Source organism: Gopherus evgoodei, chromosome 1 (genome assembly GCF_007399415.2).
Source record: "Gopherus evgoodei ecotype Sinaloan lineage chromosome 1, rGopEvg1_v1.p, whole genome shotgun sequence".
NCBI classification, from domain to species: Eukaryota; Metazoa; Chordata; order Testudines; family Testudinidae; genus Gopherus; species Gopherus evgoodei.
The window spans coordinates 21,003,577-21,031,458 of record NC_044322.1 but is presented as its reverse complement, the minus strand read 5'-3'; positions in this window follow the sequence as shown (position 1 = coordinate 21,031,458).

The following is a 27,882-nucleotide window of genomic DNA, read 5'->3' as shown; positions in this document are numbered from 1 at the left end:
CATCTGCAAACTTTGCCACCTCACTGTTTACCCATTTCTCCAGATCATTTATGAATAAATTGAATAGGACTGGTCCTAGGACTGACCCTTGGGGAATACCACTAGTTACCCCTCTCCATTCTGAGAATTTACCATTAATTCCTACCCTTTGTTCCCTGTCTTTCAACCAGTTCTCAATCCATAAAAGGACCTTCCTTTTATCCCATGACAGCTTAATTTACGTAAGAGCCTTTGATGAGGGACCTTGTCAAGGTTTTCTGGAAATCTAAGTACACTGTGTCCACTGCATCCCCCTTGTCCACGTTTGTTGACCCCTTCAAAGAACTCTAATAGATTAGTAAGACACAATTTCCCTTTACAGAAACCATGTTGACTATTGCTCAACAGTTTATGTGAGCTTGTGTGACTAGATGTGATAAGATGTGACTTATCTCCTAGATTCCATAAGATTCTTATCAAAAATAATTTTGTTTCCTTCAGAATATACCTAACACCAAAAGATGAGTATTTTTAATTGCTCAGGGACTCCTTGAACCCTCTTACAAGATCTTTACTCCACCCTGAATTCTGGCTATGCAAGTTGGGTGCTTTCCTAGCTAGCAATATACTTAGTGAGTTTCAGGATCAACGTATAAACTGCAGGATGCTAGTCCAACGTCCTCTGTCTAACAATGGTCTGAGCAAGATGCTTGAGATGAAGCTGCAAGAAACCCTATAGTGGACAGTTATGGAATAACCTTCCGTAGGGGAAGTTTCTTCCTAACTCAGTCAGTGATTGACCCAAGCCCTGAAGCCAGAGAGTTTATTTCCCTTATTAAAAAAAAAAATCTTTTGCACCTTTTGGTGTTGCTGGCCTTTTCAACATAAGAAAGGATTTTGCTTAAATGCAAAACAGAGGGACAGATTTTGTGCTGTCTAACCCCTCTTTTCTAAAAGCAAAAGCATCCTTGGTACATGGGATTTATTTATGGTCAAGGAGGGGAATGTTTTAGTGAGTTCCCGATTGAAATATGCACAGCTCATTATTGTTAGTGGCTGTTTATATGAGAAATTCATAAAAAACTGTGATGGAAAAGGCCATCTAGATCAGGGGCTCTCAATCTTTTTCTTTTTGAGGCCCCCTCAACATGCATAAAAACTCCACAGCCCACCTGTACCACAATAATTGGTTTTCTGCCTATGAAAGCCAGGGCTGGTGTTATGGGGTAGTAAGCAGGGCAGTTGCCGGGGCCCCATGCCACAAGGGCCGCTGTGAAGCTACATTGCTCAGGCTTCAGCTTTAGCCCCAGGTGGCAGGGCTCAGGGCCCTGGACTTCAGCCCGAAGCGATGGGGTTTCGGCTTTCTGCCCTGGGCCTCAGGAAGTCTAATGCTGGCCCTGCTTGGGGGCCCCCTGAAACCTGCTCATGGTCTCCCAGGGGGGCTCTGGACCGCTAGCTGAGAACCACTAATCTGTTCTATCTCTCTGCCAATGTCACATTTTATTTTCTAATGTTTTGCCAAGTCTGCTTTTAAACTGATGGGGTTTTGACTATTTCTCCTGAGACTTCGTCCACAGCCTAATGGATTTCACAGTGTGGAATGCTACAGCACGAGGTTGTGTCTTCTAGTTAACATAACTTTGCATCATGCTTATGCAGCAAGAGATGGCAATAAAGGAAAGGACTGTGATACTTCAGTATAAATACAGCACACGCAATATGCACATTACCTTCATCTGTGTAGAGTTGAAAGGGAATGTCAGTGACAATCTTGTACTTAACCCTAATATTGGGAGAGAGAAAACTCCCTCATGGTCCTCTGCCAACTCTGGCTCCTTTGTAGTATTGGACCTTGAGAAAAGTTGACAGCTGCAGACGGTGCGGAAGGAAAACCACCTTGCAACATATTTTGTCAAGTTGCCGTCTCTGGCATTGGCCCAAGGCCGGTATTACTGGAGACATGATGAAGTGTGAAAAGTACTGGCAGGCATTTTAGACAAATAAAAGATGGGAGGCAAGAGAAAATCAGGACCAAAAGAGATTAATATTTGTGAGGTTTATAGCAGAAGAGGGAAAGCAATAGGAAGTAATGAACTCCCCAGGGGCAGTTTCTTGCAACAGCAGCAGATTAGGAACAAGATGGGCCTGAAGAGGAAGCTTATTTTTCCAGCTGGATCCTTAGAATCATAGAATGTCAGGGTTGGAAGGGACTTCAGGAGGTCATCTAGTGCAACCCCCTGCTCAAAGCAGGACCAATTCCCACCAGAGACCTGAGGTCAATTTGTGAGCATTGGTCAGAGAAAAGTAAATGTGTAAGAATGACAGAATGTAGAGTCTACAGGAAAGAAAAGAACTGAGAGAGGGTGTGGGAGACAGGAAGGCAGAGAGGCAGAGTGTAACATTTTCATAGGCAGGGCAATGAAAAAGATAAAGAGGGCAAGACACTGTATTATTATACCTGTACAAACAGAGGTTGCAGAGTGTTCCCAGCACATTCAGAATCAGTACTTCCCACAACCACTTGGTCATAACCTGCATCAGGAAGTTGGGTCTTATTTGTATGCTGTGAATGCTTTGGTGTGTGTATAGTGGGGGGGCGTGTTTGGGGGAGGGAAGAAACCAGGCTGAGGCAAGATAAATTTATTTGAATAAGTAAATAAATAACTACAAGGTAAAGCCTGCTAAGTGGGGAGCTTAGGGACAGTGGGCTTCTCAAACCTCAAAATTCAGACAAAATACAAGTAATTCTTTTCAGCTCCTGGCATATGGTAGGTTCCTGGATTTTCTCTGATGGGCAGAGTTCTGGAGAGTTCTTCTATCCAATTTACATTTGAGATTTGAATTCTGGGATGTTTCCACCTAGAGCTAAAGTTTGCTGCTCACTGGCCAGTAATGGACTGATATTTTATTAACAATTTGCTAGAATTAAGCTTTGTCATTCAAATGGCACCAAGGAATAAGGTTTCACAGTTATATTTTTGATGATTTTTCTGAATTGCGTGGTACATAAACGGCATACCCTAGAGTAACATAGCATATGGAGAGCGCTATAGCAGAGCTAGCTCTTCAGAAGCGATAAGCATCTGCAGCTGAAATCAATGAAAACCATCATCTAAGTGATTTGTCAGAGGTTGTCCAGCAATACTATAGCTGATCCAAGAGTTTCTATACGAACTAGAGAGAAACTTTCCAAAGAAGGGGGTGAAATAATTGCAAAATCAACAGAAGAAGGTTGCTTATGTGGCAGGCAAATTAAGAAGTCAAAGACACTGTTGTTTTGAAAAGAAGGAGTCATTTTGCAATGAAAAGGGAGTCATCAGATACTATAGTGATGATTGCAGATTTAGAAGTCAGCTAGAGAGAACCAAATTGGTAAATTATTACAAATGATTATGAACCAGAAGAACTGGCTGCTATTGAGAGAGGAAGGTAGATCAGGGGTTAGCATGCTAACTGGAGAGGTGAGTTTAATTCCCTGTTTTGCCAGAGACTTTCTAAGTGACCTTGAGTAAGTCACTTGGTCTCTTTGTGCCTCATTTTCCCATCTGTACTTGTATTTCCCTACCTTACAGGAGTGTTATGAGGACATTAAAGATTATCAGGTGATGAGATGTGACGGTAACAGGGGCTGTATAATTAGAGAGAAACTCACCTAGCTTCCTTCAAGGCCATAATAATAATCTTATCAAAAAGGTACATTTCTGACAGAAAAGCTATTTTTTGTGCTGAATTTTTTTTTTTATGAGCACATTTTGACCACTGGCTCTGAGTGCCCTGGCAATGATTTATAATTACAGAACCATAAGCATAGTTCAATTAGCTCCCCAGGAGTACCAAGCAGCAGCTCACAGTAATGTTCTCATACATTAGCCTGACCCTCAGTCTCTTCAAATACCAGGTAAAGCAAATGGTCCTGAAGTTTCCACATTTGAATGTTTTTCAGACAAGTGTCAGGAGACCATGCCCCAGAGTACTGGGGCATTTATGGAGAATATCATGCCAGCCAGCCTGTTTCAGCATTGCATAGATTTATAAGTAATTTACGGAGTGGGTTTCTATGGGTTGAAGTTCCTTTGAGCAGCTAGAATTCAACCTATTTCCACTCTCTAGCTCTCTTGGCACTCCCCTTCTTTCCTCTGTTTTTCCTTCCTCTTTCCACTAATCCTCACTTGTGCCTTTCCATCTCTGCTTCATACCACAGTCTCTGAGGGCTGTCTCGCTTCAGAAACTCTGCTGACACACCTCTCCTCTCTCAGCCCAGTTCCTCTGCTGCTATTATGGCTGGGGAGATTTGATCTCTGACTGGGTGTCCAGTGTAGGAGAAGGGACAAGGTATAATCAATGGAGGACAGGGAAGTCATTTGGGAGGCAGAGGATGGTTTGGGAAGCAGAAGAAAGGTGATTAGATGTGGGGTTGGTTGTACTGGGAAAGTGATCTCTGGCTTTAGGTGAGATGGTATTTTTGGGTGGAGGCACAGGTGCAAGGTATTCCAGGAATTTAAGCTGTAACACAGATTCTTTTTGTTGGCTTTGAGTGCATGGGTGGTGGGGTGGATTTTATACAGAGATCTGAGATTTAACCTCCCTTCAGGTATTGTTCACTGCTCTAAAGGATTTCTCACAGTAAGCTTTCCCTGGTATTTTAATTACTATATTGTGCAATATGCTTCAGTCTTGAGTGCCCCTGGCATGAAAAAGCCATTTGTTAATAGGATATTGTTGAGGTTGCAGAAAGATGAGGACTCTTGAGCTCAACTGAGAAGAGCTTGCTCAAAGGCTAAGCCTCTTTAGAATGAAAAGGTGAACTCGGACCTTTTTTCAACCATCAATCAAGGCATTAGTGCTAGAGCAGAAAAGGCAGCTTTAGGAACTGGCTTAAGTGGATGCCATGTGTTCTATCTTTTCCGTAAAGGAAAGGCTAGAATTTTCTTTCTAATCCTCCTCATTCAATATCTGAATTAACACTGTGTTTCCAAAGCCATATATGGCTCTCAAGATGACATGGATTGAGTCAGAGCTCCTCTCACTCCAGCTTGTCTCCAGTGGAGAACAGATCACAGGTGCGCCCCTCATAAAGCCTGTCATATGTGAAGCAGCATGGGGAGTTTGCAGATACTGCAATCACCCCCTCTCATCCTCCTCTTAACCTACCCTGAAGCCAGTGGGCAGGGAAAGCAAGAGCAACTATATAACAAAAGAACCTCTCTCCCTCCTAGCTGCCAGAGAAGAGAAACAATTCTCCCATTTCCTCCCAGCAGCCAGAAGAAAGGAAAGTATCCTACCAGTAGTAGTGGGGAGGAGAGAGAATGAAGGCGAGTTGAAACAAGTGACAGAGAACAGTGATGTAATCCCAATCCCATGTCTGAACATTGCTTTGTTAATACTTTTTTTTATGTGTATCTCACTTTAGTGCCCAGAAGCCTTAAACAGGATCAGGATCAGGGTCCCACTGTGCTGGATGAATGAACAAGTCATCACAGTCCTTGCCCTAAATAGATTTCCATCTAATGCCTCCTTCCTACAAGCATCTGGCATGTGGGGAGACCCTCATGCCTGTGTGGAGTCCCACTGAAGTCAGTGGGGTTCCACAAGGGCATACAGTTCTGCCCATTGGAATCAACTTGCAGAGTCAGGGCCTACGCATCTATGTTTGTGTCATGGTAGGTGCAACAGTATGTAATGATGCTGGGTGTTAATGACATTGCAGTAGTGCCTAGAGATCCCAACTAAAATCAGGAGCCCATTGTGGGAGGAAAGATTGTCCAATGGTGAGGCTCTAGCCTGGGACTTGGTATTCTGTCCCAGCCTTCTTGTATGACCTTGAGCACATCCCTTAGCTCCTTTGTGCCTCAGTTCCCCAGGTGTAAAATGGGGATGATGATAATACTTCCCTGTCTCACAAGGGTGTTGTGAGGATAATTACATCAAAAGGTGATGAGATGCTCAGATGCCATGATAATGGAGGCCACATAAAGTTATAGTGAGAAGCTTCAGGGTGGGAGGAGGTCTCTGCTCCTTCTGTTGATGGAATGGGAGCAGAATGGCTATGGAGTCTCATTTACTTATTTTACATACCCATGATTCTGCCAGTCACACCTGGAAATCACCTGAACTGTACTAGACTTAGACAGGGAGGAGGTGTTTGAACTCGGAAGAGAGACGGGGAAAGCACTTTTTCCTTGTCATGAGAAGCTCATCTCCAAGTAGCAAGGACTCTCTCCCAGGGTACTAGACTCTACAGGGGAGAGAGGGGTCTTCAGTAGAGATTAGCACAGAGAGGCCTTCATAGCAGAGCCTGGAGGGGCAGTAGCAGATCTGAGGTGGCTTCAGCCAGGTTTCCTCTACCCACCACTGAAATTGAGCTGAATCACAATGCTGGGTCAGGTTTTGACAACTCAAGATGAGATTAGGCGAACAGCTTCAACAGAGCCACATCTGCAGAGAGCGGCACCCTTATACACCCAGACTACTACTATTCTGTGACCTGAACTGTGAGTGGAACTTGTGGTGGGTGCAGTGATGTGGCCAGGGAACTTTGCCTATTAGCCATTCACGCAGACTTGTGGGGGCAGAGTTGAAGACTACTGTAGATTGACTGAGTGGTTTAGTCTTTATTGGAACACTAGAGTAATGCTGAGATTTCCCAGAATCCATGTCTCTCCTGCCACCTAACAACAATTCCCCTATTCTGAATATAGACTCAAAGGGCCTGCAGGGGCAGCACATTCTGCCTACCAAGCGTAACCCAAGGAAGATGTATTTATTTTTCCCATAATTTTGGGTGGGGGAGTTCAATCCCATTTTTTAATTCTTCAAGAGGCACGCTAGACATATTGAACTCAGCCCTTATTGCTGCTTGTTGACCACCTGGCAGAAGTATAACTATATAAAAAATCAGTCAATCAATCAATCAATCACATCCCTAGCTGGCACAATTACATTGTGTGTAGACCAAGCCTTGGACACATTTAGAACAGAAGCTCTTTTAGAGAGGAAGGATGGTCTTGTGATTAAACGACCAGACTAGGACTCAGATTTGGGTATAATTCTCAGCTCTACCATCGATTTCCTGTGGGTCATTGGGCACATCCCTTCATCTCTCTGTGCATTATTTTCCCTTCTGTTAAATTGCCACACTGCTTCCTTTCTCCCACCTTTTGTCTATTTGGACTGTAACCTCTTCCATACAAGGGCTGTCTTACTGTGTGTTTATACAATAAGTGTACCCCTGTGGGCCTCACATTTCAGGACTTGTCTTCATGGTGGGGTAATGCGCACTATGGGGGTGGGATTTCTAAAGCGCATTCATATGTTGCACATTAATTGATCTTGTGGTCCCTAGTGGTTCATTTAACACAGTGCTGTTTAAAACAGTACCATATTAAAGCGCACTAGGAAACCTTGAGTGCACATCAGCAGGATCTACACGTACCAATTAATATGCAACACATAAGTGCACTTTAGAAATCAGACATCCCATAGTGTGGAATACTCCATATGTGTCACAAAACATGAAACCACCAGAGCTAAACGAAGGGTACATCTACACTACGAGATTATTCTGATTTTACATAAACCCGGTTTTATAAAACAGATTGTATAAAGTTGAGTGCACGCGGCCACACTAAGCACATTAATTCGGGGGTGTGCGTCCATGGTTCGAGGCTAGCGTCGATTTCCGGAGCATTGCACTGTGGGTAGCTATTTCGTAGCTATCCCATAGTTCCCGCAGTCTCCCCTGCCCCTTAGAATTCTGGGTTGAGAGCCCAGTGGCTGCTGGGGCAAAAATCATTGTCGCAGGTGGTTCTGGGTAAATGTCATCAGTCATTCCTTCCTCTGGGAAAGCAATGGCAGACAATCATTTCGTGCTCTTTTTCCCTGGATTGCCCTGGCAGATGCCATAGCACGGCAACCATGGAGCCCGTTCAGCTTTTTTTTTTACAGTCACCATATGTGTACTGGATGCCGTGGACAGAGGCGATACTCCAGCGCTACACAGCAGCATTCATTTGCTTTTGCATGATAGCAGAGATGGTTACCAGTCATTCTGTACTGTCTGCTGCCAGTATAATTTGGCAATGAGATGAAGGTTATCTGTTCTTCTGTACTGTCTGCTGCTATCATGGGTGCCCCTGGCTGAGATCGGCCGGATGCGCACAGGCAAAACTGGAAATGACTCCCTGAGTGAATCCCTCCTTTATGGTTTCTAAAAATACCGTCAGTCCTGCCTAGAATATGGGGCAAGTGTACTAGAGAAGCAGTGTATCAGAGAGCACAGCTGCTCAGTGTCAGATCCCGCAGAAATGATGAGCTACATGCCATTCACGGGGGGTGCCCCTGCAACAACCCCACCCGTTGCTTCCCTCCTCCCCCAACCTTCCTGGGCTACCATGGCAGTATCCCCCCCATTTATGTCATGAAGTTATAAAGAATGCAGGAATAAGAAACAGTGACTTGTTAGTGAGATAAAATGAGGGGGAGGCAGCCTCCCAGTGCTATGACAGTCCAGGCAGGACATTAAGCGGTGCCGGGGGAGAGGAGCCCAGCATGCCTCTGCTATGATAGTCCAGGCAGGACAGAATCTTTTCTTTACACAGGAAAGGGAGGGGGCTAATGGAGCTCAGCCCCCAGTTGCTATGATGAAGACAGTTACCAGCCGTTCTGTACCATCTACTGGAAATGACCGAGAATCATGCCTATTTTCACCCAGGCACCCCCGGCCAGCCTCACCTGAAGCCAGCCAGGAGCACTCACTGGTTGATAAGAAGAAGAGTTACCAGTCCTACTGCACTGTCTGCCACCGGGGAGGGAAGAGGAGCAGATACTGCTCTTCACTGCTGCAGCATCGCATCTACCAGCAGCATTCAGTAGACATAGGGTGACATTGAAAGAAGTCAAGAAATGATTTCTTTCCCTTTTCTTTCACGTGTGGGGGGGAGTAAATTGATGAGCTATTCCCTGAACCACGCCGGACAATGTGTTTGAACCTACAGGCATTGGGAGCTCAGCCAAGAATGCAAATACTTTTTGGAGACTGCTGGGGACTGTGGGATAGCTGGAGTCCTCAGTATCCCCTCCCTCGCTCCATGAGCATCCATTTGAGTCTCTGGCTTCCCATTATGCTTGTCACGCAGCACTGTGTAGCCTGGAGATTTTTTTTTCAAATGCTTTGGCATTTCGTCTTCTGTAACGGAGCTTTGATAGAACAGATTTGTTTCCCCATACAGCGATCAGATTCAATATCTCCCTGTCATAACATTTCTTCCCAGATCTGGATCTTAGTGTCCAAAATATGGGTGTTAGCATGAAAACCTCCAAGCTTAGTTACCAGCTTGGACCTGGTAATTGCTGCCACCAGCTAGGAATTATACAGTGCCTAGCTCACTGTGGTCTCCCCAAAACCTTCCCTGGGGGACCCTCAAACTCAGATGCCTTGAGTCTTACAACAAAGGGAAATAACCCCCTCCCCTTGTTTCCTTGTTACTTCCTCCCAGGCTCCCCTCCCTGGATGACCCTAGGAGATTCCCTGCTTCCAGTCCTGGAAACGCAAGTACCGAGAGATCTAATCTCTCTTCCCCCTCACCCAGAGGGAATGCAAAGTCAGGCTTAGTAAATCTAACACAAAGAGATTTTCGCCCTGACTTCTTCCTCCCACCAATTCCCTGGTGAGCTGCAGACTCAATTCCCTGGAGTCCCCACTAAAGAAAAACTCCAACAGGTCTTAAAAAGAAAACTTTATATAAAGAAAAAAGACATTAAAATAGTCTCTGTATTTAGGTGACAATATACAGGGTCAATTGCTTAAAAGAAAAAAATGAATAAACAGCCTTATCCAAAAAGAATACAATTTAAAACATTCCAGCAACTATACACATGTAAATACAAAAGAAACAATATAAACCTATTGTCTTACTATCCTTGTACTTACAACTTGGAAACAGAAGATTAGAAAGCCAGGAGATAGAAAAATCACTCTCAGAGCCGAGAGGGTCAGACCCAAGACAAAGAACAAAGAACTCACACCCAAAACTTCCCTCCACCCAGATTTGAAAAACTCTTGTTTCCTGATTGGTCCTCTGGTCAGGTGTTTGGTTCCCTGTGTTAAACCTTTACAGTTAAAATAACATTAACCCTTAGCTATCTGTTTATGACACTCCCGTACGGTCCATGCTGGAGCTCTTTTTGGATTTGGGACTGCATTGCCACCCGTGCTGATCAGAGCTCCATGCTGGGCAAACAGGAAATGAAAATCAAAATTTCACGGGACTTTTCCTGTTGACCTGGCCACTGCAGCCGAGTTGAGATTGCTGTCCAGAGCGGTCACAGTGGTGCACTGTTGGATACCGCCCGGAGGCCAATACTGTCAATTTACAGCCACACTAACCCTAATCCGATATGGTAATATTGATTTTACCGCTACTCCTCTCGTCGGGGAGGAGTATAGAAACCAATTTAAAGAGCCCTTTATATCGATATAAAGGGCCTCGTAGTGTGGACGGGTACAGTGTTAAATTGGTTTAACGCTGCTAAAATCGGTTTAAATGCGTAGTGTAGACCAAGCCACAGACAAGCCTGCAGTTAAGGTGGAACTGCAGTACAAGTAATAATAACAAGAGAATGATGAAGTTACTGGAAGAGAGTTGGCTCCCAGATGGGTTGATAGGAAATATTCACTCAGGTTTTCTGAGACAGTTTGTAGTTTGCTACATTTGAGGAACTAGAACATAAACTAAGATATATACAGATAATTAAACCAGAGATTCTGCATGCGGCAGTTGTAAGAACATGCCTAAATGGCAATTCTGCTTTGTAGTAGACAGATCCTTTAGTTTACTCAGGAAGGAAAAGCAAGTCGTGACCAGCAGTAGCACATTTAACTTCTGCTTTGAGCTCAGTATAGTCTCTTTTAAGTATGTTTTTGAATATGTACTGGAAAAAGTGAAGTTTCTATCAGTCAGTTTGAGATTCATCTCAAAGCCCTTCTTATCAAAGTATACAGTAAAAATCAAATGCATATGCCCTTTAAAACTTCCCCCATGCACATACCTTTATTCAAATCTCTGTTTAGAGACAATCAAATGATTCCATATTTCCTAGACTGACGTGCCAAAAAAAATGACTGGATCACAACTGTTCATATCATTCACATCAAGTGCTATTATGTGACAGGGAGGAATTTGAAAGGATACAGTGTTTTGACAAATATAGTTTGAAAAAAGTGGTTTTCCCCAATATGAAAAGCCTGAAAATGATGTGAGTGCTGGTGAATATTCAGTGATTTCTATTTAACTAGCCCGCTGGGTAAATTTAAATATCTGCCCCTTTTGCCTGTGAATTATTTCAATGATTCAGAGTTGTTTCTGTCTATCTAGGTCATTATGTGGTTCTTGTCAATGTCATATCAGAGAACCTGTCAATCACTACTGGATTTTAGTCTTGCAGCTCCCACATGAGGAAGCATTATCCCATTTTACAGATGGGGAACTGAGGCACAAAGTAGATTAATTCAGTGGTTCTCAACCTTTCCAGACTGTCTGGGGTCTAATTTGTCTTGCACATCCCAAGTTTTACCTCACTTAAAAACTACTTGTTGACAAAATCAGACATAAAAATACAGATGTGTCCCAGCACACTATTACTGACAAATTGCTTTCTTTCTCATTTTTACCATATAATTATACAATAAATTGATTGGAATACATATTGTACTTACATATCAATGTGATACTTCAGCCTGTTCTTCACTTGTGAGCCTTGTCTGAAACCAGAGCCCCAGGCAGTGGGGCTGAACCATGTAACTTAGCTTCGCAAGGCCCTCTGTGGCTTGAAACCCCAGGCAATTGCCCTGCTTGTCACCTCTTAATGCTTATCCTGCACATGCAACTCTCTAAACCCGTCCCGTGACCCCTCCTGGGGGTTGCAACCCCCAGGCTGAGAAACACTGATCTAGATGAGTTGAGTACCTCCTGGAAGACCTCTGAGTACCCCCAGGGATACCTGTAACCCTGGTTGAGAGCCACTGGATTAAGTAACCAAAGGTCAAAAAGGAAGTCTGTGTGGCTGAGTTGGAACCTGAAGCCAAGTCTCCTGAGTCCAGTGCTCTATCTTCCCCTCCATACTTCCTTTCATGATGGTTCTATTCTTTTTTAATAGAGGAAAAAGGGTTATTAAATCTCTCTCTTTACCTGCCTGTGGGTTAGGAGCAGAGATGGATCGAAACTGGAACATTGGATCCAGACCAGTGAAAGAAGCTGTGGGAACCCAAAAGGAAAGGAAAAGAGAAATCTGGCAAGCAAGTTCCTTTATTTTCAGAAAATCCTCTTGAGCCTTGATAAACTCAGAGTTAATAGCAAGTGAGAAAATTAGAGCTATTTTAGGGCTGGGAGTATTGGAAAGCCCACCTAGCAGGCAAGCTCTGTTTTTTGGGGAATGTGTGATGAGTCATGAACATGGCTCTCATTAGCAGGTTGAGGATGAATCTCTGCTTAAAATGAGTTAAAGCTTGAGTTTTTACACATTTTCTCACGTTTCAACTGCAGAACTAGGAGCTGCTGGACTATTTTTGCTTACCAGTTGCTTTTTGTTGATGGTTGTAACTCACCTCCAATACTATCTCATTTTATAGGCTTTAGAACCAGAAAAGACTAGAGGTGATTGGGAATTGTCCAGCAGAATAGTTTTCTCACTCAAATCCTTTTCTGCTGGAAAATTTCAGTTTTGCCAAAATTTCAGTTTTGCATCAGGAAAATTGAAATGACAGTTCCCCTGCTGCCTACCTGGAAGGCCCTTCTCAAGGATCTTCCTTTTCTGCCTGCTGGGAGGAAGCAAAATTGAGATGAATTTTCCAAACAGGCAGCTGCCAAGCCAAAATATTCCATTTTGGCTTTCCCCAAAGGGAATTTTTCTGGAGATTCCCTTCCTGTGAAAAATGTTGCTTTTGACTTTTTGTCTGAATTCGGGATGATAAATTTCAAAAACATGAAATTATTTAGGGAAAGAGATTTTCATTTTCTGGCCAGCTCTAGAAAAGACCTTTATGTAGAGTCCACAATACTCCACCCCCTGACTATGGGAGATTGCTCTCAATTTTGTCAAACCATGTTTTGTCCATTTCTGTTTTGTGCGCTGAGTGATGGGAATTTCTTTGATGACCATTTATTTTTCCAAGGTATCTATGATGCTCTTCACTCAAGCCAATTCTCATCTCTCCATTCTAACTTAGGCTATGTCTACACTAGACAATTTACAGTGGCACAGCTGTACCGATGCAGCTGCATCGCTATAAGATCTCTCATGTAGCCGCTCTATGCTGATGGGAGAGAGCTCTCCTGTCGACATAATTAAACCACCCCCAATGAGTGTCAGTAGTTCTGTCGGCTGGAGAAGCTCTCCCGCTGACATAGTGCTGTGCACACTACCACTTATGCCGGTGAAAGTGATGTCGCTCATGGGGGTGGAATATTCGTACACCTGAGTGACATAAGTTTCGCCGATATAAGTGGCAGTGTAAGCATAGCTTAGGTTCCTTTCTTCCAGAGGAATACCAAGAACATAATAACTGCCATACTGGGTTAGACCAGTGGTCCATCTCCCCGAGTATCCTGTCACCAGCAGTGGCCAGTACCAAAACATCAGGGGGAGTATACAAAACAGGGCAATTATAGAGAGATCCGCTCCGTCTTCCCCTTCTGGCTTCTGGCAGCCAGAGGTTATGGGCGCTCTGAGCATCCCTGACCATCTTGGCTAATACTTGAAGGACATCTCTTACATGAACTTATCTAGTTCTTTTTTAAACCCAGTTGTACTTTTCTTCATCACAACATCCCATGGCAGTGAGTTCCACAGATTAATTGTGTGAAAGTACTTCTTCTTGTTTGCATAAAGCTGTTGCCTATTAATTTAATCAGGTGACCCATTTTTTGTATTGTGAGAAAGGGTAAATAACACTTCTCTATTCACTTTTACCACACCATTCATGATGTGATAGCCCTATCATATTACCTCTGAATCATCTAATTTTCTAAACTGAACAGCTCTAATCTTTTTTGTCTCTGCTTGTATGGGAGCCATTCCATACCCTTGATCATCTTCATTGCTCTTCTCTGAACCTTTGTCAGTTCCACTATATCTTTTCTGAGATGTGGCGACCTGAACTGGACACAGTATTCAAAGTCATATTTTTTATCGCTTTCTTAATACTTCCTAACATTCTGTTTGCCTTTTTGACCATTGCTGTTCACTCAGCTGATCCACGGTGACTCCAAGATCTCTTTCTTGAGTGATAACAACTAATTTAGAACCCATCATTATATATGTGCAGCTAGGCTTATATTTTCCAAAGTGCATTACTTTGCACTTATCAACATTGCATTTCATCTGCCGTTTTGTTGCCCAGTCACTCAGTTTTGTGAGATTCCCCCTGGAACACTTTGCAGTCAGCTTTAGAATTAACAATCTTGAGGAAATTTGTAGCATCTGCACACTTTCTACTTAACTGTTCCCTCCCTTTTCCAGATCATTCATAAATGTGTTGAACAGCACAGATCCATGAATAGACCCTTGGGGAGACCTGCTATTTACCTCTCTCCATTGTGAAAATTTTCTACCCTGTTTCATATATTTTAACCAGTTACTGATTGATGAATGGACCTTTCCTGTTATCTCATGGCTACTTAGTTTCCTTAAGATCCTTTGGCGAAGGATCTCATAAAAGGCCATATTGACTGGATCATCCTTATTCACATCCTGTTTGGACCTAAAGTGTGGTTCTGCACTGAAAAATGACTCTGGAAGAAAAGTTATGTGAGGTTCCAGTTTTATTGTCTCTTCTGACTCCAAAACAAAAGTGCTACAGTCTCCATAATTGCCTTCAAATGTAACCTGGGACCTCAGAGTCAAGCTTTTGTTATTGTTATTGCTTTAGGGGGTAGAGAGGGGGATTGCTTCACACCTATCCTCAGTGGGGAAAAAAATCAGAGGCCATAATTAAGCCCTCGGTTAAATTTGTACAGATGCATTGAGCCTGATTCAGCTAATCTATTCCTGCACCCAGAGAATGGGTGGAAGGTGGGATGGCATGAAAAACTACCATAGCATGTCTTGTATGCTGGGTTAATACAGGAACAAAAAGAGACTCCGGTGCAAGCCAAAGCAGTTCTGTGACTATTCTTTCTATTGTTTTACTTCACTTCCCATGCATGCTTTCCAGCCAGGCCCTCAACATTTCTCCTGATTCACCTCCTTCACCAGGGACTGGGAGCAGGATGAGCATGGAGCCCCTATGCCAGATCTGCAGTAGCTGGAGATGTCCCCCACACAGGGAGCATACTCAGGGAGCTGTGTCTGCCACTTTAAGGCTCCTTTACAATGACAGCATGATGTAACGGGGCCTTTAGTGTAAGTGGAAGTAGGGTTCATTACTTTCAATGAAGGCCTCTGTTTGCCTTTGCATAATTCTTAGAAAGGGACAGAAGGAACAGAGTCCAGCTCACTCTCCCATAGCTATGTTGGCTCTGCAGGATTAACGGGAGTGAAAACAAAGCAATAAAAATAAAACATATGCTTGTCTCTAAAGCTAGTAGACAAGACTCTGAATATACACAGAAGCTGTGCTCTCAAGTAAGGAGATGCCATATTTGCACAGTTCCCTTATCCAAGTAGTTTTGCAGTTTAAAAAGCTACCCTAGAACACAGAACAAAAACAAAGTCTCATGAGAGAGCCTGACCTCTGATCAAAGAAGTTTGCAAAATGCTCAGCTGAGGATCGTAGATATTTGGATGCTCCAGAGGTATAAACAACACATTAATATTTTGCTGAATTCTTCAGGACAAATTTACTGGCATTAACTTCTTTCAGAGTAATTTTCTTAATGATAACACATGCCACTTATAAACTGCCTGTTCAGCAAGAGATCTTCCCGGGAGAGCTCCAGTTGGGCCATGTTACTGCAAGCCAGGTTTTCAACAGGAAATGCTAACTTGGGGCCAAATTAACTTGCCTAGAGGAGCCATGATGTTATTGCATTATCAGTTGATAATAGCACAATTAATGAACATCCCTACTGGATGCTGCATTGTGTGTCGCTTTTATGTTATGGTTTGATTTGAAAAGTTACCAAATGCTTGTGATAAGGTTGGAGGCTACACAGCACCACATGGGATAACATTCCTGTTTGGCTCTAAGTGTGTTTCTGATTACATGAGTTCTCAGTTCTGGACCACTTTCCACACCATCTGCATGGCCAGGGATATTCAATCAGACATCTTGCCCATCTGTAAAACCAGAACTGCTGTGTTACTCTTTCACCCTAATTAATGGGGTTTATTTCATTTGCTGCTTTGTTTACTGCTAGCCCAGCTCTCTAAATTCCATTAGGAAGACTACAGAGCAGATTCAGCACCTGAATACAAATTGCCTCTAAAAGTGTTATATGCCAGGTGAAGAAGTGATTTGGAGTGGTAAATTAGCTGTGTCAGGTGGGGCGGTTGTGGGCATGGGGAATGGTAATCACAGATTAAAATTAAAATCCTTTTTTTTTAATTTACTGTAATTTTTTAATATAGTTATGTTAGGAAATGTGCTCTCATTTGAAAGAAATGGATTTTTATCATTATCATATGTGGCAGGTTGGATAATAGGGAGCCAGAAAACTAGTGTCTGGATCAGTGGAATAAAGTAAAGCCCAAGAAAACGGAGCTTCAGAGACTGCAGCTGATGCATATCAGCCAAATGTAAAAGATGAAACAGAGTTTGCTCTCCTATCAGTTTGCCTCTCATCATGAACGTTTATCTAGAAAGGAATAGGGGCAGAGGAAAGAAGAGGACACTGACTTGAGAATGCCATAACCTCACCAAAGGACCCAAGACTATGCAAAAGCAAAGTTTCCTTTTCTAGTTACCACAGACATTGGATCGAGTCAAAGTCTAGCCATTATCAGGGTAATGAAAAACACACTAATCAAATCGCTGCAAATGTTAAATAACACCGTCCTAAGGGAAACAACCCCCTGCTTTACAGCTATTCCCCCCCACCCCGCTTTACAGCTGTACTTTACAGCTGACAACCAATATCATTTGTGATTCAGTTTCCATATATACGCAAAGTTCATAGTTCTCCATTGTCAGCTGGAACTGTTCATATGTAGTAGCTTTTCTAAGGTAAATACATTGCTGAGGAAAATCCCTTCAGCCATTTTGGAGTTATGACAGAATAAAGAAAGTATGTGTTTCCTGTGTTCATTTTTTCTGGAGGAATAATTCACAAAGGGCTCTACTTTCAAAACTTCATCGTTAGCATGCAAATAGCCCTCAGTCTGGGACAGAGCTTTTGATGTGTTTGAAAAAACAACTGTTACAAAGTTATGACCAGCTAAATATGGCATGTTCTGAATGAGAAGTTGACAACTTCATTCAGGTCTCACTTTTCCAAATTACTCTGTGAGGGCAGACCCTGCATCCTTTCAGAGCCCTGTGGACTCAAATAGGGGTCTGCTCTCATGGCTCAAGTTACAGGATGTGTCCCTAACCGTGTCCTTCCGGGGAGATGCACTGTGCAAGCAGCATAGCTTTGGAAATGGGTATGCTGGAGTTCAGTGAAATACTAGCAGGCCAACCAACCAGACATTGTGACTTTGATTTGGAACTGAGAAAACACCATCACCTTCTTGCTGAGATGCTATATGCTACGCCTCGGTCAGCACTAGAAAAAATCTCAATACTAAGAGTAGACTTCTGCATATTCACCTTCACACCATTGTTATTCTGCATGAGTTCTTAACTGAGCCCATACTTATGGCTTCTCCAGAGTGTATCCTTTCAAAACAAATACTGAACAGGCCTAGCTGAGGTCTTAGGTAAGTCAAAAGAGACTGATTATTAATGAGCTCCACCTTGGACCATCAGCTTCTTAAGGGCAGTGACTGACCCTTCCTGGATGTTTGGAAAATGCCTAGCATTTTATGGTCACTATCATAAACAAATAGTGAATAATAATGAAGGTGATATCACTAGAAAATGAACTGTCAAAAGCCTTAATTACAACAATCTGATGGATTAATTAATATGCCAAAAGAAGTGGAAAGGTGTGTCCAAGTTTGAATTGTTGCAAATGTTTATAATATTTTAGTATCAGAGGGGTAGCCGTGTTAGTCTGGATCTGTAAAAGTAGCAAAGAGTTCTGTGGCATCTTGTAGACTAACAGACATATTGGAGCATGAGCTTTCATGGGTGAATGCCCACTTCATCGGATGCACAACTAACATAAGAAACAGATTATGTCTAGATCTGAAAAGCTTTTATATAGCACATTTATATCTTTTATATAGCACTTTTCTTCAGTAGATCTTCAAGCATTTTACAAAGGAGATATTGTTATTGGTATAACAATGAAAATTTTGTGTGTGTGTGTGTGTGTCTGCATGGTGTTATTGTTATTGTATCAGGAGAATGGTTGGTGGAAACTGTTTTGCAGGCCTAGTAAAAAATGCTAAGGTTGGTTCTAGGTATAATTAACTGCAGTGGATAAAACGGAGTGGTTGGGCTTTGCCCAATTTTAAATTGCCTGTAACTTAGTTCTAAAGTTATGAGGTTATAATACAATTAAGCAGTTGACGTCACACATATGCAATGAAAGATTCTATTCAGTTTTCACTAGTGTAATCACCTGAGGGACTGTGCAGGCCTCTTAAAAGTATTTGCACCACATCACAGAAGTAGTGCTGGAGAAAAATCCTGAGAATGGGAATCCAGTGGGAGTCCTTGATATTTTTTTCTTGAAACTTACTCAGATTTTAAAGTTTGCCTTGGGACTTCACATGTTAAGACACAACATTATTATGCATTTTCCTGGAATGCACAGACTACTACCAGGAGCTTGCCTAAAAACATCTAAGGGTATGCCTGCACTGAAAGAAAAAAAAGATGTGTTCCTAATTCGGGTTAGCTAATGCAGGTTAGCTGCTCGAGTTCAAGCCTATAAGGAAGCCTGGGGTTGGAACTAGAGCTGCAAATCTGATTTAAAAGCAGAGTTGTCATGTCTTCACTGCTATCTTACCCTGAGTGAGTTTATGCGGTGTTGCTGATCCATGTTAAGTGTGTATATTTCCTCTCTATATATTTCAGTGTGGACATACCTGTAGGCTTGTTTATTTGGGAATAGTTAAGTTGAACAAAAGATTGTGATGGGCTTACTGCAATGCCTTGGACATGTACAGCTGGGTGAACAATTTGCAATGAACAAATGTATTCAGCTAATGTAGCTTAATTTTCTGATCACTAATTATACATAAACACACTGATTTTTTAAAACTCAAATCTATTTACTGTTAGCAATTGTTTGACCAATATTTTCAATGAACCAGATCTCAGTTTATGTATCAATTGTGTACTGTTTACTCCAGCTGTTGGTGAGATATTTGTGCTTGGCCTTGTTTCTTTTCCGTGTCTCACAGCCATTACACCCTGGGCGGCAGGTTCTCTCCTGCCCTACACACAGCCTGCAATCTCTCCCGGGTCCCTTAGCTTAAAGGTGGTAGCAGACACTCAACTAGTAGATGAGCCATGTATCCCTGGACAAATCACTGGGAGCATTTAAGGGGAAACAAGTAGCAAGAGACCTTTATAAGACATTTATATAGCTACTTTACATGCCTTAGCTTGTATTCAGAAATTGTTTTCCCCCGCACGTACATAGAGTCTGGTTCTCTGGTCCCTTGCACCACGCGTTGTCACTTCCACTTATATAAAGTGGGTTTGAAATTCTTCCCAATCAGAACATTATATTACATCGACTTTATGCAGGTACAAATGACTGGACAATATGTAAGGAGGGGACACCGTTGGTACCTGTGACAAGGTTGCTATTGGTTATGTCTTTGCAGGCTCCTTGCCGGATACAGATGCAGGGGAAAAAGGAACTTCAGGTTAGCAAACCCATCTGAAAATCAAGGAGAATTCATGAGACCCAGAAGCATGCCCATGCTTAGAAGCACTTTAAATGAAGGCTAGGAAAACTATTCAAACACATTCCTAACTATACTCTCCAGATGCTTACTCCAATCTACCAGCATTCTCTCCATGAATTTCAGTCCGGTGACACTCATCCAAATCTTGCCTTATCTATCATTGGGAAAGCAGATGTTGCATCTTCTAGGTGAAAAGGAGACCACAACCTAATCACGTCCTATGCAGGTCTGGTGGAGAGACTCCCTCCATAATGACTGGGCTCAATCTCAGAAGTCAGTGAGAGATGAAAGTGCACAATCACTTTATCTTGCCCTTTTTGAAGAGTCTTGTTCCTTCACTCATCTAAGAGGTTTTTGTGATACCCTGGCCCTGCAAGAGCCCAGTCCCCCAGATCTCCAGACTTCCATCAGCTACATGTTGACCCTCTATAGTAATCTCTCCAATGCCTGACAACATGGTCCTCCAGGTCCTGGCCTTCTTTCCCCACTCTGTAGAATAGGAGGGAAAGAAATGTCCCTTTTACTTTTGCCTAGCCGTCTTACTCCCCGGAATAGGCCTCTGGGTCCATTCTTTGGGCAGTCAGGCTACTGCTGAGAAATCTCTTTGAGATAGTCCCCAAGCTCTCTGGCAGCCAACCCTCTCTGCCTGAGAGCAGCCTTTCATCCCAGCTGATGCTAGTCAGCCACTTAATCACAGCTGGGCAAGTAACTGTTCTATCCTTTGTGGCTGCTACACACATGTAGGGGTTTGTACGCCCCCATCACAGCCCCTCATGCAGCACAAATGCACAGGATAATTGGTTCAGAGGGTCAGCTCTGGTCTCAAAGCAGTTCCTGCGCACACAGAACTGGGCAGTCTTCTTTGACAGAAGTTAAATAGGTGCTTTAATTTTAAGTAAGATTATTCTACTATCGAAATTGTGAGGCCAGGGGCCACCCTAGGGATTTTTTCACCCCAAGCACAGCACACAGGCTGCCTCCGGCAGTTTGCCTGCGGAGGATCTGCTGGTCTTGTGGCTTCGGCGGACCTGCTGCAGGCAAACTACCGGAGGTAGCCTGCCTGCTGCCCTTGCGGCGCTGGCAGAGTTCCCCCCGCAGCTTGCCGTTCCAGGCATGTGCTTGGCGTGCTGTGGCCTGGAGCTGCCCCTGGTGGGGCCAATTTGCTGGTGTGCAATGGCAGCTTTGTTCTGTTCTGTCCTGTACAGCTTTGTGGGAGGTTCAGCAGCACCAGTGCAATGCAAAGCAGCCACAGTTTGCCTGTGAATCGTGTCCATTGGCTGTACACCACTGATTCCAAATGTGAATGATTAGTATCATTAGAACTGAAGTGCATTTTCATTTTTAATGTACACAGACCTTCCTCACATGGGGCTGGATCCTGGGAGGTGCTTGGTGCATCCTGAAAGGGGCTGAGTGCCCTCACAGAAGTCAGTGGGAGAAGAAAGAGCTCAGCACCTGACAGAGTGGGCACAGCATGATGTAGAAAATGTGCTATGTCTCCAAGTAGTGTGTATCTAAATTGTACTGAATTGTGGTACTATTTCTACAGTAAGATAAGTTAATGAACCACAGCTGATTACACCCTAGTTTACTTAATAGTTGACATTATTATTTAAATGTGAAGCTGTAAGTACCCCAGCCTATAATGTCTTTACTATTTCTCTTTTATTGTAATGCATCTGTAGTATATGGTCTAATTATGCTTTACTCTGTACTGTCAGGGCCGTCCTTAGCCATAGGCAGAACAGGCAGCTGCCTAGGGCACCACTAGGTCTGGGGGCACCACTCTCCTGGGAGCCTGGACAGATGGGAAGCAGTGGAGCATGTAAGAGCAGGGCTGCTGGGTCCTAGAGAGAGATGAATGCAGCACAGTCTGAGGGAGGGGATTGGCTGCTGGGGTCTCTGGGAAGGAGTGAGGGAAGGAACTCACCTGTAGGGTGACCAGATGTCCTGATTTTATAGGGACAGTCCTGATTTTGGGGTCTTTTTCTTATATAGGCTTCTATACCCCCCACCCCCGTCCTGGTTTTTCACACTTGCTATCTGGTCACCCTAGCTGGTGGCAATTGGTACCTATATAAGACAAAGCCCCAAATATCGGGACTGGCCCTATAAAATCAGGACATCTGGATCTGGACACCCTAGCAGGAAAGCGAGTCTCTCCGCCGGGCTGGCACTGATCCATCTCATCCAGGGGGAGCTGCACAGGGCAGGATGAGCTGCTGTGGCTTCATGGGTGCCCCGTCCCTGAGATCAGATGCTGTGCCAATTTCACCATGCTCAGTTGGGCTGGTGGTGGTGCCCACTGGCATGTGATTGGACCTGAGGGTTTGCTGCTGCTGTTGCCACTCTGCACCCCAAGAGGTGGATTTTGGGGTCCTGCAGTTTTCCACCTATCTCCTCCTCTACTGCAGCTGTTGGACCAGCAGGGGGGGGTAAGCCAAGGGGGGGGTAAGCCAAGCATTAAAGCAGTACTTTGTTTCCATTTAGATTGTCATTTAACAAATTTGGTCCCCCAAAATGCTAGCTAACAATCTTGAATTCAATTTCAATATTTTTTTTAAATCAATATCTTAGCCAAAAACAGAAAATTAAGTTGACAATTATTTGTGACAAGTTTGGTATGGGGAAGGGAGAGGGCCAGTTTTCATCAGAGAAACAAAAAATGTTGACTGACTTTCCTATAGCCCTGTTACTGCTAAATAGAGCCCTCCAACAACTGTAATATGCTCATCTCCTCACTAACATATAGAGAAGGGGTCGGCAACCTACAGCACACGTGCCAAAAGTGGCACGAGAGCTGATTTTTGATGGCACACAGCGGCAGGCTGAGCGGCTGAGCCCACCACTGCTCTGGGGCTCTGGCGGCTGCCCCATTGCCACCCGGGGTCCTGGCCGCTGGCCCCACTCAGCACCCACTGCTGGCCTGGGGACCCCCAAGGAACCCCAGGCTGGCAGCGGGCTGAGAAGGCTGGCGGCTGAGACCCTGGCTGAGCCACTCAACCCGCTGTCGGCCTGGAGTTCCATTCATTTAGCTGGTAGCGGGCTGAGCAGGACTAAATTCAACGAAATAGGAAAACAAGAGCAACTAATGACAAAGTGCAAGAACCTAGAACAGTGGTCCCCAACATTTTTCGTCCGGCGCCTGCCAGACAAAGGATCGTGGCAGTGGACAAGCATCCGCCAAAATGCCACCAAATTTCGCTGGCATTTCAGCAGATGCTTCTCCGCCGGCCAGTACGCAGATGCACTGAGAGGCCCCTGCGAGCACCATGGCACCCACGGGCACTGCGCTGGAGACCCCTGACCTAGAAAGCCTCTTAAAGCATGGCTATCATTTTGATTTAAATGGACTTGAACTGTATGAAGAATTGAGTATACTGTCATCTGTGTTGCCACATGCAAAATCGATGATGGACATTGTACAGATTACTCATACCAGCAAACTTGTTGATATATATCCTAATGTGTACATTGCCACTTGTATTCTACTGACAATTCCTGTAACAGTAGCATCAGGAGAATGAAGTTTCTCAAAACTAAAACTCATTAAAAACTATCTCCGCTCTACAAGGAGTCAGGAACACTTGACTGGTTTTGCTATTCTTGCAGTCGAACAAGACATCACTTTGTCTTTGTCATACGATGACATTATTCCTGATTTTGCAGCTAAAAAAGCCAGAAAGATTGCTTTTAATTAAAAACAAATCCTTGTTTCAATACCTCTTCATATAAATTTCCAATAAAATGTTGACAAATTAAAAACATTATATTATTTGCATCATTCTGTCAAATCAGAATTTTTTCTATAGTGCTACTTCTTTAGTGCTAGTCCATCAGCATTACAGTGTGATTAACTATGTTAAACTGATTTTAATAACATGCATGTGGCAAGTTTTCCAATAGTGTAAGCTTATGTTTGTGTTGCTAAGAGCAAGACAGGCACAGGGGCACCAGTTTAATAATCCCGCCTAGGGCACCATAAATCCTAAGGACGGCCCTGTGTGCTGTATATGTAAATGAAAGGAATAGTTGTTGTTTTTTTTGCCTTACATGTCACAAATCATATTAGCATGCTCTTAGGACAATGGTTTAATGGTTAAGGTATTGCTAGGGGAATCAGGAGACCCGAGTTCTCTTCCCAACTCTGTCTCAATGACCATGGGCACATCACACAGGCCACCACTTCCAAACTGGTGTGCCAGGGTTTAGCCCAAAGAGAAAACTGCAACATTCTTTTTGCTCAAGTGGTAGAAGCCTGGGCCTTTTAAAGCAAGGACAGCTGCTTTTTATCTTCGCTATTTCTGAGAAGTATTGAGTGGCCATGGTGAGCAGCACAGACATGACTATGAAATGGCTATACATTTGTAAGTCAATGGTTGGATTTATTGAGCACTCACAGCTCCTATTGACTTTACAGGACTTGAGGTTGCTGAAAATCAGGGCATTTAGTTGCCTAAATATGGATTTAGCTTCCTAACTTTAAGCACCCAAAATATGGGTCTTAGCCATTATGTGCCTCAGTTCCACCACCTCTGAAATGGAGATAACAGTATTCTAATAAAATCATAGACACTTAGGAATGTCACTTGTTTTTTCACTTAACATCAAAGCCACTTACAACTTCTTGGCAACAGGATTAAAATCTCCCAGCTTCCAAAGCACAGGTCTCTGACACTAGAGCTAAAATAATATAATGGTTAGCAGTATAGGGCCTAGGACACATACTTGACCAATCTAATTCCCTCCAGTAGAGGGCAATGGAGCACTCCATTACTAACCTACCTTACAGCGGACTGGGTGGGTATGTTCTTAATGTTTGCAAAGCACTCTGTGATGCAGGTTATTACATTACACTTTGAAAACTGAAGAAATGTTGTTAATTATATTGTATTAAGGAATTAAGGTGGCCACATGATTAAAGGCTGAGTTGTAATGTATGTGGACAAGTGAGCAAAAGGAAAGCTGAGAAAGTAGCCAGCCTCAATCAGCAAGCATTTCCCGAATTTAGAGTGTTTACCTGTGAAATCTTAATATTGCATTAAAGGAGCTTTTTCTCCCCAGAGTAATTTATCCTCCTGGAGATGAAATATATGTAGAGTCTAAAAGAGTGGAAATACTTCTAGCTTAATAGATGCAAGTGCAAGGCCGACTGTCCGGAAGGCAATCTCTATTACAACTTTCACATCTGAGGTAACTGATGATTTTTAGGTAATAATTTTTACTCCCAACAGGCAAATTAAATTCTTCAACTTATTACAACGTGCATAAAATAATATAGAGTATGATAGAATGTCACTTGGTTTGCCATCCCATTGATCACACCACAAGTCTGTCTGGTGCTGGGTGAATATATGTATACATCTTCCAAGCCTTTTTGATCTAAAGATGGTGGACACAAACTATAAAGGGAACCACAGATCCTAAATACAGAACCAGCTCTCTCTTGATTATTATGCGGCAGATGTTACTGCTTGTTATTGCTATCTCCAGAGCTGCTGTCTTTTCTTAAAATAGTTTTGTCTGATCCCTTATAGATCACTCAGTATACCAGTTAGATTACAAAACCAGCGCTATTAGATGGTTCAAAAGGCTGTTATCATAACTTGAACCCCAGTGGTAGATAGTTTTTATAAAATCTGACACAATGCCTCACATTTTGTTTGTTACCCAGCCAGTCAGCATTTGTCTCAATTTTTATCATAGCGCTGTAAATCCAAAAACAGCAGTAATCACCATTGGGGCCAAAGTTAGCAGAGCCACCTGGAGATGGCCTTTTACTTTGAGGAGTGATATTTACAGAAGGCAAAGGGAGCTCTGTGATCAAGTGCTCATCCGGTGCAGGAAAGGGAAAGAATCCTCAGGACAATGACTACAGGCCATTAGTAAAAAAAGGTTTGTGCTGCTCCAGTGGAGACACAGGGACTTTCTCTGCTTTGTAAAGAGAGGAAGGAAACATTTATTCACACCTCAAAAATTGAGGTCCAAGATTTTTTTAAACTGACTAGTGATTTGGGTCCTCTTCTCTCCCCTGCCCCTATTCCTTTGTAGATAAACGCTCATGATGAGAGGCAAACTGACAGGAGGGCAAACTCTGTTTAATCTTTTACATTTGGCTGATACGCATCAGCTCTGAAGCTCCGTTTTCCTGGTTTACAGAGGAAGGTTGTCCTCTGAAAACTAGACTCTTTTAACATATCTGAAGTTGGGTTCCTAAACAGAGACATCCCAAAATGACTAGTTGTTTTTGTGTGTTTTAGCCCAGGATTTTAGACAGACAAGGCGGGTGCTGTAATATCTTTTACTGGACCAACTTCTGTTGTCTCTCTCACCAACAGAAGTTGGTCCAATAAACATTACCTCACTCACTTTGTCTCTCTAGGGTTGTGTATGTGTGTGTAATTTTGGCTGTTACACTAAGGATGTATAATAAAATGTAATTTTTAGAAATATCTATATACTGTATATATATGCCCACTGCAGCATGATTATGAAGTCTGGATATAATAGAAGCATTCGGAAAAGGGTGCTCTTTAATTGTTACTGTGGGGTTTTAAAGTGACAAGCCTCAAAGAGCTAAGAGTAACCCTTTGATCTTAAAAGGCTTGAAAAGAGACAGCTTTACTCTCTTCCAATATTTGCAGGTAATTGTAAGTAATCTGAATTGAGGCTCAGGGCTGCAGGGCTTTACATAAGTAATTCGCATTTGAAAAGGCTCTGAATAAACATGAATTCAGGCATCTGAACTGTTGTGGGGGAACTAATCACTTGAAACAAACTTTGGTTAACCATCAGTGGGCCGAAATGCAGGAGCAAAACCTAGATGGAAAGAGAATAAAGAGAATAATCAATGGGATTCCAGGGTACAAAATATATAGGAATGACAGATTAGGTCATGCTGGTGGAGGACTGGTGCTATGTGTGAAAGAAAGCATAGAATCAAATGGTAAAAATCTTAAATGAATCAAACTATATCATAGAATCTCTATGGATAGAAATTCCATGCTTGAACAATAAGAGAATAGCAGTCGGAATATACTATATATTACCTGACCAGGATGGTGATTGTGATTGAGAAATGCACAGGGAGATTAGAGAGACAGAAAATGCAGTAATAATGAGGGATTTCAACTATCCTTTAATTGACTGGGTATATGTCACCTCAGCAAGGGATGAAGAGAGAAAAATTTCAAGACACCATTAGTGACTGCTTCTTGGAGCAGCTAGTCCTGGAGTACACAAGGTTTAGAGGCAATTCTTGATTTAGTCCTAAGTGGCACACTGGTCCAAGATGTGAATATAGTTGAACCGCTCAGCAATAGTGGCTGTAGTGTAATTAAATTTAACTTCCTTGCAGGGGAAATATGTCAAAGAAACCCCTCACAGTAGCATTTAACTTCAAAAAGGGAACTAAATAAAACAAGGAAGCTAGTTAAAAGGAAATTAAAAGGAATAGTTACAAGGGTGAAATGCCTGCAAACTACATGGAGAAAATTTAAAAACACTATAATAGAGGCCCAAATTAAATGTATACCCTGAATAAAAAAAAAACCAAAACAAAAAACCCAAAGAGAACCATAAAATGCCACCAGAGTAAAAGAGGTAGTTAGATACAAAAAGGCATCCTTTAAAAACTGGAATCAAATCCTACTCAGGCAAGTCAACTGTGAAAGTATAATAAAGGAGACCAAAAAAAGAATTTGAAGAGCAACTGGCTAAAGACACACAAACTAAGAGCAACAATTTTAAGTATATCAGAACCAGGGAGACTGTCTGTGTAGGGTGGTCCCTCACTCCTGCCTGGAAAGGCTGCAGTGGTAAGAGCAGTCCTGGAGACGGCTGCAGCTCTAAAAGCTGGGCTGATTGGGGAAGTGGCTGCAGCTAGGCCACACCCTAGTCAGGCCACAGCTGGCCTATATAAAAAGGCTGGGAGCCAGATGC